The sequence below is a fragment of the Bubalus bubalis genome, chromosome 13, assembly GCF_019923935.1.
Source record: "Bubalus bubalis isolate 160015118507 breed Murrah chromosome 13, NDDB_SH_1, whole genome shotgun sequence".
NCBI classification, from domain to species: domain Eukaryota; kingdom Metazoa; phylum Chordata; class Mammalia; order Artiodactyla; family Bovidae; genus Bubalus; species Bubalus bubalis.
Genome location: NC_059169.1, coordinates 68881479 through 68894472, shown reverse-complemented (window position 1 = coordinate 68894472; position 12994 = coordinate 68881479). Strand labels below are relative to the sequence as shown.

General features: G+C 40.3%; 1 protein-coding gene and 1 pseudogene across 1 annotated transcript in view; both read left to right on the top strand.

Moving 5' to 3' along the window:
* Positions 1-12994, top strand: part of FAM124A (family with sequence similarity 124 member A) — an 83990-nt gene that overhangs the window by 57003 nt on the left and 13993 nt on the right. The gene's annotated exons all lie outside the window — the stretch shown is intronic.
* On the top strand, positions 5064-6562 carry LOC102410757 (annotated as a pseudogene).

Here is a 12994-nt window from a genome sequence, read left to right as displayed (position 1 = left end):
TTCCTCTCAAGCACACATGGAATTATTCTCCAAGATAGATCATATGTTAGGTCAAAAAAAAAAAGGTCTATGTAAATTTAAGATGATTTAAAATGTATCTTTTCCATCCACAATATTATGAACCTAGAAATTAATTATAAGAAAACCAGAAAATTTACAAGTATGTGAAGACTAAGCTACATGCTGCTGAACAAGCAATGGGTCAAACAAGCAAAAGAGAAATAAATACCTTAATATAAATAAAAATGGAAATACAGCATGTCAGACTTATGGGATATAGCAAAAGAAGTCCTAACAAAAAAGATCTTAAAAAAACACACACAAAAAACCCCTATCTTTATACCTCAAGTAATTAGTAAAAGAACAAAGAAGCTCAAATTTAATGGAAGGAAGGAGATAAAGATCACAGTGGATATAAATGAAAAGACAAAAATAGAAAAGATCAGTAAATCTAAGAGCCAGTTCATTGAAAAGATAACAAAATTGACAAACCTTTGCTAGACTAAGGACAGGACTCAAATCAGAAATGAAAGAAGAATGGTTAAAATGGATAACACAGAAACACAAAGCCTCATGAAACAGAACAATTAGATGCCAACAAATTCAATAGCCTAGAAGAAATGGATATATTCCAAGGCACATTCAATCTACCAAGACTGAATCACAAGACAAAATCTGTGGCTGATTACTAGTAAGGAGATTGAATTGGTAACCAAAAATCTCCAAACAAAAAGAAGTCCAGGGTCAGATGGCTTTACTGGTGAATTCTACGAAACATTTAAAGAAAAAAATTAATACCAGTCCTTCCCAAGCTCTTCCCCCAAAAAAGAGGGGAGGGGACTCTTCCAAAACCATTTTATAAGGCCAGCATTACCCTGATACCAATCATCTAGATAAGAACACCATAAGAAAATTACAGGTCAATATCCCTGATGAATAGAGATGCAAAAATCCTCAATAAAATATTAGCAAACTAATTCAACAATACATTAAAATAATTGTACAACATATTCAAGTGGGATTTATTCCAGAGGTACAAGGGTGGTTTAACATCTGCAAATCAATTAGTGTGATATACCACAATATCAAGGGGATATCCTGGTGGCTCAGAGGTTAAAGCGTCTGCCTGCAATGCGGGAGACCTGGGTTTGATCCCTGGGTTGGGAAGATCCTCTAGAGAAGGAAATGGCAACCCACTCCAGTATTCTTGCCTGGAGAATCCCATAGATGGAGGAGCCTGGTGGGCTACAGTCCACGGGGGTCACAAAGAGTCGGACACAACTGAGTGACTTTACTCACTCACTCACCACATCATCAAAATGAAAGATAAAACCATAATCAATAGATGCAGAAAAAGCATTTGACAAAATTCAACATTTATGGAAAAATTTCAACATATTGGGTATACAGGGAACATATCTCAACATAAAAAAGCCACATATGACAAACCAACAGCTAACATCACACACAATGGTGAAAAGCTGAAAGCTTTACCTCTATGATCAGAAACAAAATAAGGATCCCAACTTTCATCACTTTTATTCAATGTAGTATTGCAAGTTCTAGACAGGGCAATTAGGCAAGAAAAAGATATAAAAGCCATCCAAATTAGAAACAAGTAAGTATTCCAGGAACTCATTTATGGCTAAAGGATATTAACATTTGTCATGCAATGTCAATGAAATACCATATTTTGTTGCCATCAATTTACTATGGTGTTTTATATTGTAATTTTTATTAAAATATAATCACGTTGTGTTTTTAAGAAAAGGAAGTAAAACCTGTCACTACTTGCAGATGAAATGCTATTTTATAAAGAAAAATCCAAAACCCTGTGCTAGAAAACTATTTGAACTAAAAACTTCAGTAAAGTTGCAGGATACAAAAATATTAAAAATCTGTTGTTTCTACACACTAATAGCAAACTATCAGACAAAGAAATTAAAAAAAACACAGTTGACAATTGCATCAAAAGAATAATATAATTAGGAGTAAATTTATACAAGAAGGCCAATGACATATGTACATTGAAAACTATGAGACTTTGGAGGGAGGATTCAAGATGATGGAGAAGCAGGACATGGAGCTTCTCTCTTCCCACAGATTCAGCAAAAACACATCTATGAGTGGAACGATTCACACAGAACATCTACTGAACACTGGTAGAAGACCTCAGACTTCTGGAAGGCCAAGATAACCTCCACGTAACCAGTCAGGGCAAAAGAAAAGAGAGGAAGGAGGCAAGGAAGGAGGAGGATGTAGAATCATCTCTCCCTGCAACAGTTCTCATGGACCACCTGCTGAACACTAGCAGAGGACCTCAGACACCTAAAAGGATAAGAGAGACCCCCTTGTAACCAAAGAAGGGAAAAGGAGGAGGAAAGAAAGCAGGACAGGACCTGAACTCTTGGCAGGGAGCTAAAGGTGAGGCGAGGTTCTTGCACCTGGGGAAGCTCCATCCCAGGCAGGGAGATAAGCTGGGACAGAAGGGGAGCTTTAGGGGCTCAAAGGAGGGCTCAGCACAGGGGGGCCACCAGAAAGAAGTAGAAAATATGAATACCAATCATAAGTACTGAAACTGTGGTTTTAAAAATTTCTTCCAACAAATACAAGTCCAGAACCAGATGGCTTCACAAGTGAATCCTATCAAACATTTAGAGACAAGCTAACACCTATCTTTCTGAAACTCTTGCAAAAAACTGCAGAGGGAGGAATACTCCCAAGCTCATTCTACAAGGCCACCATCACCCTAATACCAAAACCAGACAAAGGTACAACCATAAAGAAAATTACAGACAAATATTATAATGATTATAGACACAAAAATCTTTAACAAAATACTAGTAAGCAGAATCCAGCAACACATTAAAAGGATCATATACCATGATCAAGTGGGATTTATCCCAGGGATGAAAGAAATCCTCAATATATGCAAAATCAATTAATGTGACACACCGCATTACAAATTGAAGAATGAAAACCACACGATCATCTCATTAGATTCATAAAAAGCTTTTGACAAAATTCAACACCCATTTATGATTTAAGAAATTGTTCAGAAAGTGGGCTTAGAGGGAACCTAACAGGGAATATACAACAAACTCGTAACAAACACTATTCTCAAGGTGAAAACCTGAAAGCATTTTCTCTAAGACCAGGAACAAGACAAAGATGTTCACTCTCACCACAGTTATTCAGCATAGTTTTTGGAATCAGAGCCATGGCAATCAGAGAAGAAAAGAAATAAAATAACTCTATATTGGTAAAGAAGTAAAGCTGTCACTGTTTGCAGATGGCATGATACATAGAAAATCCTAAAGATGCCAACAGAAAAACCACTCAGAAGGCTCCTCCGTCCAGGGAATTCTCCAGGCAAGAATACTGGAGGGAGTAGCCATTGGAGTCTACTCACTCCAAATTACCAATGGAGTGGGTAGCCATTCCCTTCTCTAGGGGTTCTTTCCAGTCCAGGGATTGAACCTGGGTCTCCTACATTTTTGGCAGTTTCTTTATCATCTGAGCCTCTAGGGAAGCCCTAAAAAAGACTAGAGCTCATCAATGAATTTAGTAAAGCTGCAGGATTAAAAATTAATTCACAGAAATCTCTTAACATTGCTATACACTAACAACAAAAGATCAGAAAGAGAAATTAAGGAAACAATCCCATTTACCATTGCAACAAAAAGAATAAAATATCTAGGAATAAACCTCCCTGGGTCAGGAAGATCCCCTGGAGAAGGAAATGGCAACCACCCCTGTATTCTTGCCTAGAGAGTCCCGTGGACAGAGGAGCCTAGCAGGCTACAGTCTATGGGGTCACGAAAAGACACAGTTGAGCCACTAACACTTCACTTTCAAGGAGGCCAGAGACCTGCATTCAGAGAACTGTAAGATACTATGAAAGAAATCGAAGGTGAAACAAATAGATGGAGAGAGAGATTCCCATGTTCTTGGATTGGAAGAATCAATATTGTGGAAATGGCTATACTACCCAAAGCAATCTAAAGATCTGATGCAAATTCTATCAAATTACCAATGGCATTTTTCTCAGAATTGGGACAAAAAAAAATTTACAATATGGATGGAAACACAAGCTGAAGCTCCAATACTTCAACTCATTGGAAAAGACCCTGATGCTGGGAAAGATGGAAGGCAGGAGGAGAAGGGAGCAACAGAGGATGAGATGGTTGGATGGCATCATCAACTCAATGGATATCTGTTTGAACAAACTCTGGGAGATGGTGAAGGACAGGGAAGCCTGGCGTGCTGCAGTCCATGGGGTCACAAAGAGTTGACACAGCTGAGCGACTGAACAGCAACAACAAATGGAAACACAAATGACCCTGAATAGCCTAAGCTATCTCGAGAAAGAAAAAGGGAACTGGAGGAATCAGGCTCCCTGACTTCCTATATTACAAAGCTACGATAATCCAGTGTGGGTTTGTACCAGCACAAAAACAGAAATATAGATCAATGGGACAGGATAGAAGGTGCAGAAATAAACCCATGCCCCCAGCTATGAGAAAAGGGAAGACTATACAGTGGAGGAAAAATAGTCTCTTCAATAAGTGTTGCTGGAAAAACTGGACCGCTCTATGTAAAAGAATTAAATTAGAACGCTCCCTAATACCACACACAAAACTCAGAATGGATTAAAGACCTAAATGTAAGGCCAGATACTATTAAACTCTTCGAGGAAAGCATAGGCTGAACACTCTTTGACATAAATTGCAGCAAGATCTTTTTTGATCCACCTCCTAGAATAATGAAAATAAAAACAAACATAAACAAATGGGACCTAATTAAACTTGAAAACCTTGCACAGAAAAGGAAACCATAAACAAAATGAAAAGACAACCCTCAGAATGGGAAAAAATATCTGCAAATGAAGCAACCAACAAGAGATTAATCTTCACAATATAGAGGGAGCACATGCAACTCAATACCAAAAAACAAAAAATGGGCAGAAGGTCTAAAAAGACATGTTTCCAAAGAAGACATACAGATGGCCAAAGAGCACATGAAAAGATGCTCAACATCACTAATTATTAGAGAAATGCAAATCAAAACTACAGTGAGGTATCACTTGACACTGGTCAGAATAGCCATCATCAAAATGTCTACAAACAATAAATGCTGGAGAAAGTGGGGAGAAAAGGAAACCCTTCTACATTGTTGGTGAGCATGTATTAATAAGTTGGTACAACCATTATAGAACAGTATAGAGTTTCCTTTAAAAAACTGAAATAGGACTACCATTTGATCCAGCAAACCCAGTCTTGAGCATATACCCAGAGAATACCATAGTTCAAAAAGATACATACACCCTAATGTTCACTGCAGTACTATTTACAATATCCAAGACACAGAAGCAGCCTAAATGTCCATCAACAGATGAATAAAGAAGTTATGGTAGCCTCTTCCCTGGCTGGAACCATGAAGGGTGCAGAAGAGAAAAAGAAGATTCCTGCTGTGCCAGAAACCTTTAAGAAAAAGTGAAAGATTAAATAAAATTAAAAAAAAAAAAAAAGAAAAAGTGAAAGAATTTCGCAGAGCTTAAGATCAAGCACCTAAGAAGTTTGCCCAAAAGATGCTTCGAAAGGCAAGGAGGAAGCTTATCTATGAAAAAGCTAAACATTACCACAAGGAATACAGGCAGGTGTACAGAACTGAAATTCGAATGGCTAGGATGGCATGAAAAGCTGGCAACTTTTATGTACCTGCAGAACCCAAATTGGCATTTGTCATCAGGATCAGAGGTATCAAAGTTGTGAGCCTGAAGGTTCGAAAGGTGCTACAGCTCCTTCACCTCCAGCAGATCTTCAGTAGCACTTTTGTGAAGCTCAACAAGGCTTCAGTTAACATTGTGGAGCCCTACATTGCATGGGGGTATCCAAATCTGAAGTCCGTAAATGAATTGATCTACAAGCGTAGTTATGGCAAAATCAACAAGAAGCGAATGCCCTGACAGATAACGCATCGATTGCTCGATCTCTTTGCAAATAGGGCATCATCTGCATGGAGGATCTAATTCATGAGATCTATACCATTGGAAAATGTTTCAAAGAAGCAAACAACTTCCTGTGGCCCTTTAAATTGTCTTCTCCACAAGGTGGAATGAAGAAAAAGACCATCCATTTTGTAGAAGGTGGAGATGCTGGCAACAGGGAAGACCAAACCAACAGGCTTATTAGAAGGATGAACTAAGGTATCTACCAGGATCATTTTTGTAATATGGCCAGTTAATAAACAATTGAAAAAAAAAGAAGTTATGGCACATACATACAATGGAATATTATTCAGCCATAAGAAAAAAATGACATAATTCCATGTGCAGCATCATACTAAAGTCAGAGAAAGACAAATATCATATGATACCACTTATATATGGAATCTAAAAACCAAAAAGATACAAATGAAACTATTTATAAAACAGAAACAGACTCACAGACTTTGAAAGCAGCCTCATGGTTGCCAGGGGGAGGGTCGGGAGGAGGACGTTGGAAGGAAGAATAAAATAGGAGTTTGGGATTAACATATACACACTGCTGCTGCTGCTGCTGCTAAGTCGCCTCAGTCATGTCCGACTCTGTGCAACCCCAGAGACGGCAGCCCACCAGGCTCCCCTGTCCCTGGGATTCTCCAGGCAAGAACACTGGAGTGGGTTTCCATTTCCTTCTCCAATGCATGAAAGTGAAAAGTGAAAGTGAAGTCGCTCAGTCGTCCTGCCTCTTAGCGACCCCATGGACTGCAGCCTACCAGGTTCCTCCATCCATGGGAGTTTCCAGGCAAGAGTACTGGAGTGGGGTGCCATCGCCTTCTCCGAACATGTACATACTACTATATATTAATATAAAATAGATAACCAGCAAGGACCTACTGTATAGCACAGGGAACTCTACTTAATATTCTGTAATAACTTACGTTGGAGAAGGCAATGGCAACCCACTCCAGTACTACTGAACTGAACCCATGGAAGCAACCTAAGTGTCCATCAGTGGATAAATGGAGAAAATGCGGTTTGTGTGTATATCAGTTCAGTTCAATCGCTCAGTCGTGTCCGACTCTTTGTGATCCCATGGACTGCAGCATGCCGGGCCTCCCTGTCCATCACCAACTCCCGGCGTTTACTCAAACTCATGTCCATTGAGTCAGTGATGTCATCCAACCATCTCATCCTCTGTTGTCCCCTTCTCCTCCCACCTTCAATCTTTCCCAGCATCAGGGTCTTTTCCCATGAGTCAGTTCTTTGCATCAGGTGGTCAAAGTATTGGAGTTTCAGCTTCAACATCAGTCCTTCCAAAGAAATCCCAGGGCTGATCTCCTTTAGAATGGACTGGTTGGATCTCCTTGCAGTCCAAGGCACTCTCAAGAGTCTTCTCCAACACCACAATTCAAAAGCACCAATTCTTCGGCACTCAGTTTTCTTTATAGTCAAAACTCACATCCACACATGACCACTGGAAAAACCATAGCCTTGACTAGACGGACCTTTGTTGGCAAAGTAATGTCTCTGCTTTTTAATATGCTGTCTAGGTTGGTCATAACTTTTCTTCTAAGGAGCAAGTGTCTTTTAATTTCATGGCTGCAATCACCATCTGCAATGATTCTGGAGCCTGAAAAAATAAAGTCTGCCACTATTTCTCCATCATTTTCCCATGAAGTGACGGGACCAGATGCCATGATCTTTGTTTTCTGAATGTTGAGCTTTAAGCCAATTTTTCAGTCTCCTCTTTCACTTTCATCAAGAGGCTTTTTAGTTCTTCTTCACTTTCTGCCATAAGGGTGGTGTCATCTGCATATCTGAGGTTATTGATATTTCTCCTGGCAATCTTGATTCCAGCTTGTGCTTCTTCCAGCCCAGCGTTTCTCATGATGTACTCTGCATATAAGTTAAATAAGCAGGGTGACAATATACAGCCTTGACGTACTCCTTTTCCTATTTGGAACCAGTATGTTGTTCCATGTCCAGTTCTAACTGTTGCTTCCTGACCTGCATACAGATTTCTCAAGAGGCAGGTCAGGTGGTCTGGTATTCCCATCTTTCAGATTTTTCCACAGTTTATTGTGATCCACACAGTCAGAGGCTTTGGCGTAGTCAATAAAGCAGAAGTAGATGTTTTTCTGGAACTCTCTTGCTTTTTTGATGATCCAGCGGATGTTAGCAATTTGATCTCTGGTTCCTCTGCCTTTTCTAAATCCAGCTTGAACATCAGGAAGGTTCACGGTTCACATATTGTTGAAGCCTGGCTTGGAGAATTTTGAGCATTACTTTACTAGCATGTGAGATGAGTGCTATTGTGTGGCAGTTTGAGCATTCTTTGGCATTGCCTTTCTTTGGGATTGGAATGAAAACTGACCTTTTCCAGGTCTGTGGCCACTGCTGAGTTTTCCAAATTTGCTGGCATATTGAGTACAGCACTTTCACAGCATCCTCTTTCAGGATTTGAAATAGCTCTACTGGAATTCCATCACCTCTACTAGCTTTGTTCGTAGTGATGCTTTCTAAGGCCCACTTGACTTCACGTTCCAGGATATCTGGCTCTAGGTCAGTGATCACACCATCGTGATTATCTGGGTCATGAAGATCTTTTTTGTCCAGTTCTGTGTCTTCTTGCCACCTCTTCTTAATATCTTCTGCTTCTGTTCGGTCCTTACCATTTCTGTCCTTTATTGAGCCCATCTTTGCATGAAATGTTCCCTTGGTATCTCTAATTTTCTTGAAGAGATCTCTAGTCTTTCCTATTCTATTGTTTTCCTCTATTTCTTTGCACTGGTCACTGAGGAAAGCTTTCTTATCTCTCCTTGCTATTCTTTGGAACTCTGCATTCAGATGCTTATATCTTTCCTTTTCTCCTTTGCTTTTCGCTTCTCTCCTTTTCACAGCTATTTGTAAGGCCTCCCCAGACAGCCATTTTGCTTTTTTGCATTTCTTTTCCATGGGGATGGTCTTGATCCCTGTCTCCTGTACAATGTCATGAACCTCCGTCCATAGTTCATCAGGCACTCTATCTATCAGATCTAGTCCCTTAAATCTATTTCTCACTTCCACTGTATAATTGTTAGGGATTTGATTTAGGTCATACCTGAATGGTGTAGTGGTTTTCCCTACTTTCTTCAAGTCTGAATTTGGCTTCACACATACAGAGTATTATTCAGTCATAAAAAAAAAAATGAATAAAATCATGTTTATTTGTGACAATATGGATGTACCTTGAGGGCATTAAGCAAAATAAATCAGAGAAAGACAAATAGCATATGATCTCACTTATATGTGGAATTAAAAAAAAAAAACCTAACTCATAAATACAGAGTATTTAACTCATAAATACAGATTGGTGGTTGTTACAGGTACATGATCAAAAGGTACAGACTTCTAATTATAGAATTAATAAGTCTAGTGATGTAATGTACAGCTTGGTGACTAGTTAACAATACTGTATTGTATATTGAAAGTTGCTAGGAAAGTAGATTTAAAATTATCATTACGAGAAAAAAACATAAATGTGTGTGGTAGGGGATTAACTAGATGTACTGTAATCATTTCACAACATACACAAATAATTAATCAATATGTTGTACACATGAGACTAATATAATGTTATATGTCAGTTATATTTCAATAAAAATTTTAATCAAATTTAAAATAATTTTTAAAGACAACATAGCCTTTTCCAGGAACAGTACTCTTAATGGATATATGAAAACTACCCAGAGGACAGTGAAAGGAGACGCAAAATATGATGTTTTTATTTAGAACCAAAATCTGATTTCTCATGTGAACCCACTGCCCAGTGTTTTTGAGACTGCCCCTAACTTTTATTAGTCCCTAGGTTAAAAGGTCTTTGGCTCATTACATAACAGACAGTGCTATACTGGTTGTGTTCCTGGCAAGGACAGAACAAGAGGAAATGACCTTTCTCAGAACAAGGAGGTTTGAGGGTGAGAGAGAATTTCCTGACTGTGATGGATCCGTGAGACACCACCCAGGCTTACTGGGTCAGGGGCAGAATCGCCCTTCTAGGGATTCTGTCCATGGGTCTATTGACACAAGATCCCTTGAAGAAGCCCTCTTGACACTTCTTGCATTGCAAACTGCCCAGGTTCCACGCAAAGCTAATGGGTCACTTACTGCATGTCAGCTCTTTGGTGATTTCAGGGACACAAGAGATCTCCCTGGCTGGTTGCCTTAGGCAGTCATTGATGTAATGCTGAGTACCTTAGAGAAAGTTCCATAAATAGCAGAGAGGGAAATACTGGGTCCCAGTGAGTCAGGAAGCCTGCACTGCCTCAGAGAGAAGCAGAGGAAGCTGTTCTGCAGGTACCGTGCTGGAGTCACTTGGAGAAGCTCCAGAGGGCAACCCTCAGAGCCGAAAGCTGAAAGCCGAGGGCTGGGGAGTGCGGGGGGGGTGGGGAGGCTTCCCTGGACAGAAGGCACAGGGTTTCATTTCACCTTGAAAAAGTCCACTGGGAGAAACAGACAGAGAATAGACTTATGGACATGGAGAGAGGGGAGGGGAGGGTGAGATGCATGGAAAAAGTAACATGGAAATTTACATGGGACCTGATTAAAAGCTTTTGCACAACAAAGGAAACTATAAGCAAGGTGAAAAGACAGCCTTCAGAATGGGAGAAAATAATAGCAAATGAAGCAACTGACAAAGAATTAATCTCAAAAATATACAAGCAACTCCTGCAGCTCAATTCCAGAAAAATAAAAGACCCAATCAAAAAATGGGCCAAAGTACTAAACAGACATTTCTCCAAAGAAGACATACAGATGGCTAACAAACACATGAAAAGATGCTCAACATCACTCATTATCAGAGAAATGCAAATCAAAACCACAATGAGGTACCATTTCACGCCAGTCAGAATGGCTGCTATCCAAAAGTCTACAAGCAATAAATGCTGGAGAGGGTGTGGAGAAAAGGGAACCCCCTTACACTGTTGGTGGGAATGCAAACTAGTTCAGCCACTATGGAGAACAACAGTATGGAGATTCCTTAAAAAACTGGAAATAGAACTGCCATATGACCCAGCAATCCCACTGCTGGGCACACACACTGAGGAAACCAGAAGGGAAAGAGACACGTGTACCCCAATGTTCATTGCAGCACTGTTTATAATAGCCAGGACATGGAAGCAACCTAGATGTCCATCAGCAGATGAATGGATAAGAAAGCTGTGGTACATATACACAATGGAGTATTACTCAGCCATTAAAAGAATACATTTGAATCAGTTCTAATGAGGTGGATGAAACTGGAGCCCACTATACAGAGTGAAGTAAGCCAGAAAGAAAAACACCAATACAGTACACTAACACATATATATGGAATTTAGAAAGATGGTAACAATAACCCTGTATGCAAGACAGCAAAAGAGACACAGATGTATAGAACAGTCTTTTGGACTCTGTGGGAGAGGGTGAGGGTGGGATGGTTTGGGAGAATGGCATTGAAACATGTATATTATCGTATGTAAAATGGATCGCCAGTCCAGGTTCGATGCATGATACAGGGTGCTCGGGGCTGGTGTACTGGGATGACGCTGAGGGATGGGATGGGGAGGGAGGTGGGAGGGGGTTCAGGATGGGGAACACGTGTACACCCGTGGTATATTCAGGTCAATGTATGGCAAAACCAATACAATGCTGTAAAGTAATTAGCCTCCCCAAAAAATAATAATTTTTAAAAAAACTTACATTACCATATGTAAAATAGATAGCTAACAGGAATTTGCTGTATGGCTCAGGAAACTCAAACAGGGGCTCTGTATCAACCTAGAGGGATGGGATGGGGCAGGAGATGGGAGGGAGGTTCAAAAAGGAGGGGATATATGTATACCCCTGATTCATGTTGAGGTTTGACAGAAAACAACAAAATTCTGTAAAGCAATTATCCTTCAATAAAAAAAAATAAGTTAAAAAGAAAAGTCCACTAGGAAAGAGCTTCTTGAAGCATCTGTGATGCTTCATTCTCAGCTTCTAGTGCTTCTGGTCAAGTCAGACAGGCAGACAGGAGTGGCCAGAAATAGTCTTCACCGGGAGAAGGACACAGAATGAAGGGCCTCCTTTACACAAGTGAGTTGTCATTAGACAGGCAAGACCCTGCTTTTAGAAGCTGCCTTCTCTGCCTCCAGGTGGAGCTGGAGGAAACCACCCAGGGGGAGGGGAGCCCCGCAGCCACCCTCCTGCAGCTCCCCACCCCAGGGTCCTGCAGCCCACCAGCCAGCACTGTGCCAACTCGAATCCCACCCACCCAGCAGGCACCCCTCCAGTGGAAAATACTGGATGCCACCTCTCCTTAAAGCAGAAATCAGGGTTGATCTGGACTCCAGCCTTCATGATGCAGGGAAAATAAGAGTACAGACAGGTTTCCGTTAAATAAGCAGAGTGACGAAAACCTCTGCAAAACCCACCAAACTTTCATCCTTTGCCAGCTGTTCCTGATTTAAAGTCAAACTTAATCCCACTCTGTCTGTGATAGTGGAGAGTTCAGATGCCCCCAGGCAGTTCCTCACACAGGAGCCTTGGCCTTTTGCTTCTCATGGAGCAATGTTCGCAGAGGCTTCCTTTTTTAGGCAAATTTAGATTGCAGACAGCCTCACCCAGAGCATGCCCCTTGAATAAGACCCTGACGATGCAAGTTACAGGGTAGTACGTACTATTAGAGGAATCAGCCCTTGGGGAAAATAAGATAGATGTCTTTTTTTTTTTTAATAAATAAATAACCTTACTTTTACTTTTATTTTTTAAAAAAATTTTTGGCCTCACCACGCAGCATGTGGGAACCTTAGTTCCCCAACCAGGGATCGAACCCATTGTCTCCTGCATTGGAAACATGGAGTTTTAACCACTGGACAGCCAGGAAAATCCCTCAACATCTTAATTAATAAACACTGTTTCTCCATTGAAAGCAGCCTCCATTTTCTGAGGACTTTCTTGTCTAAAGAACGTCACAACTTACTTTCACTTTTATTTAGCCAAACT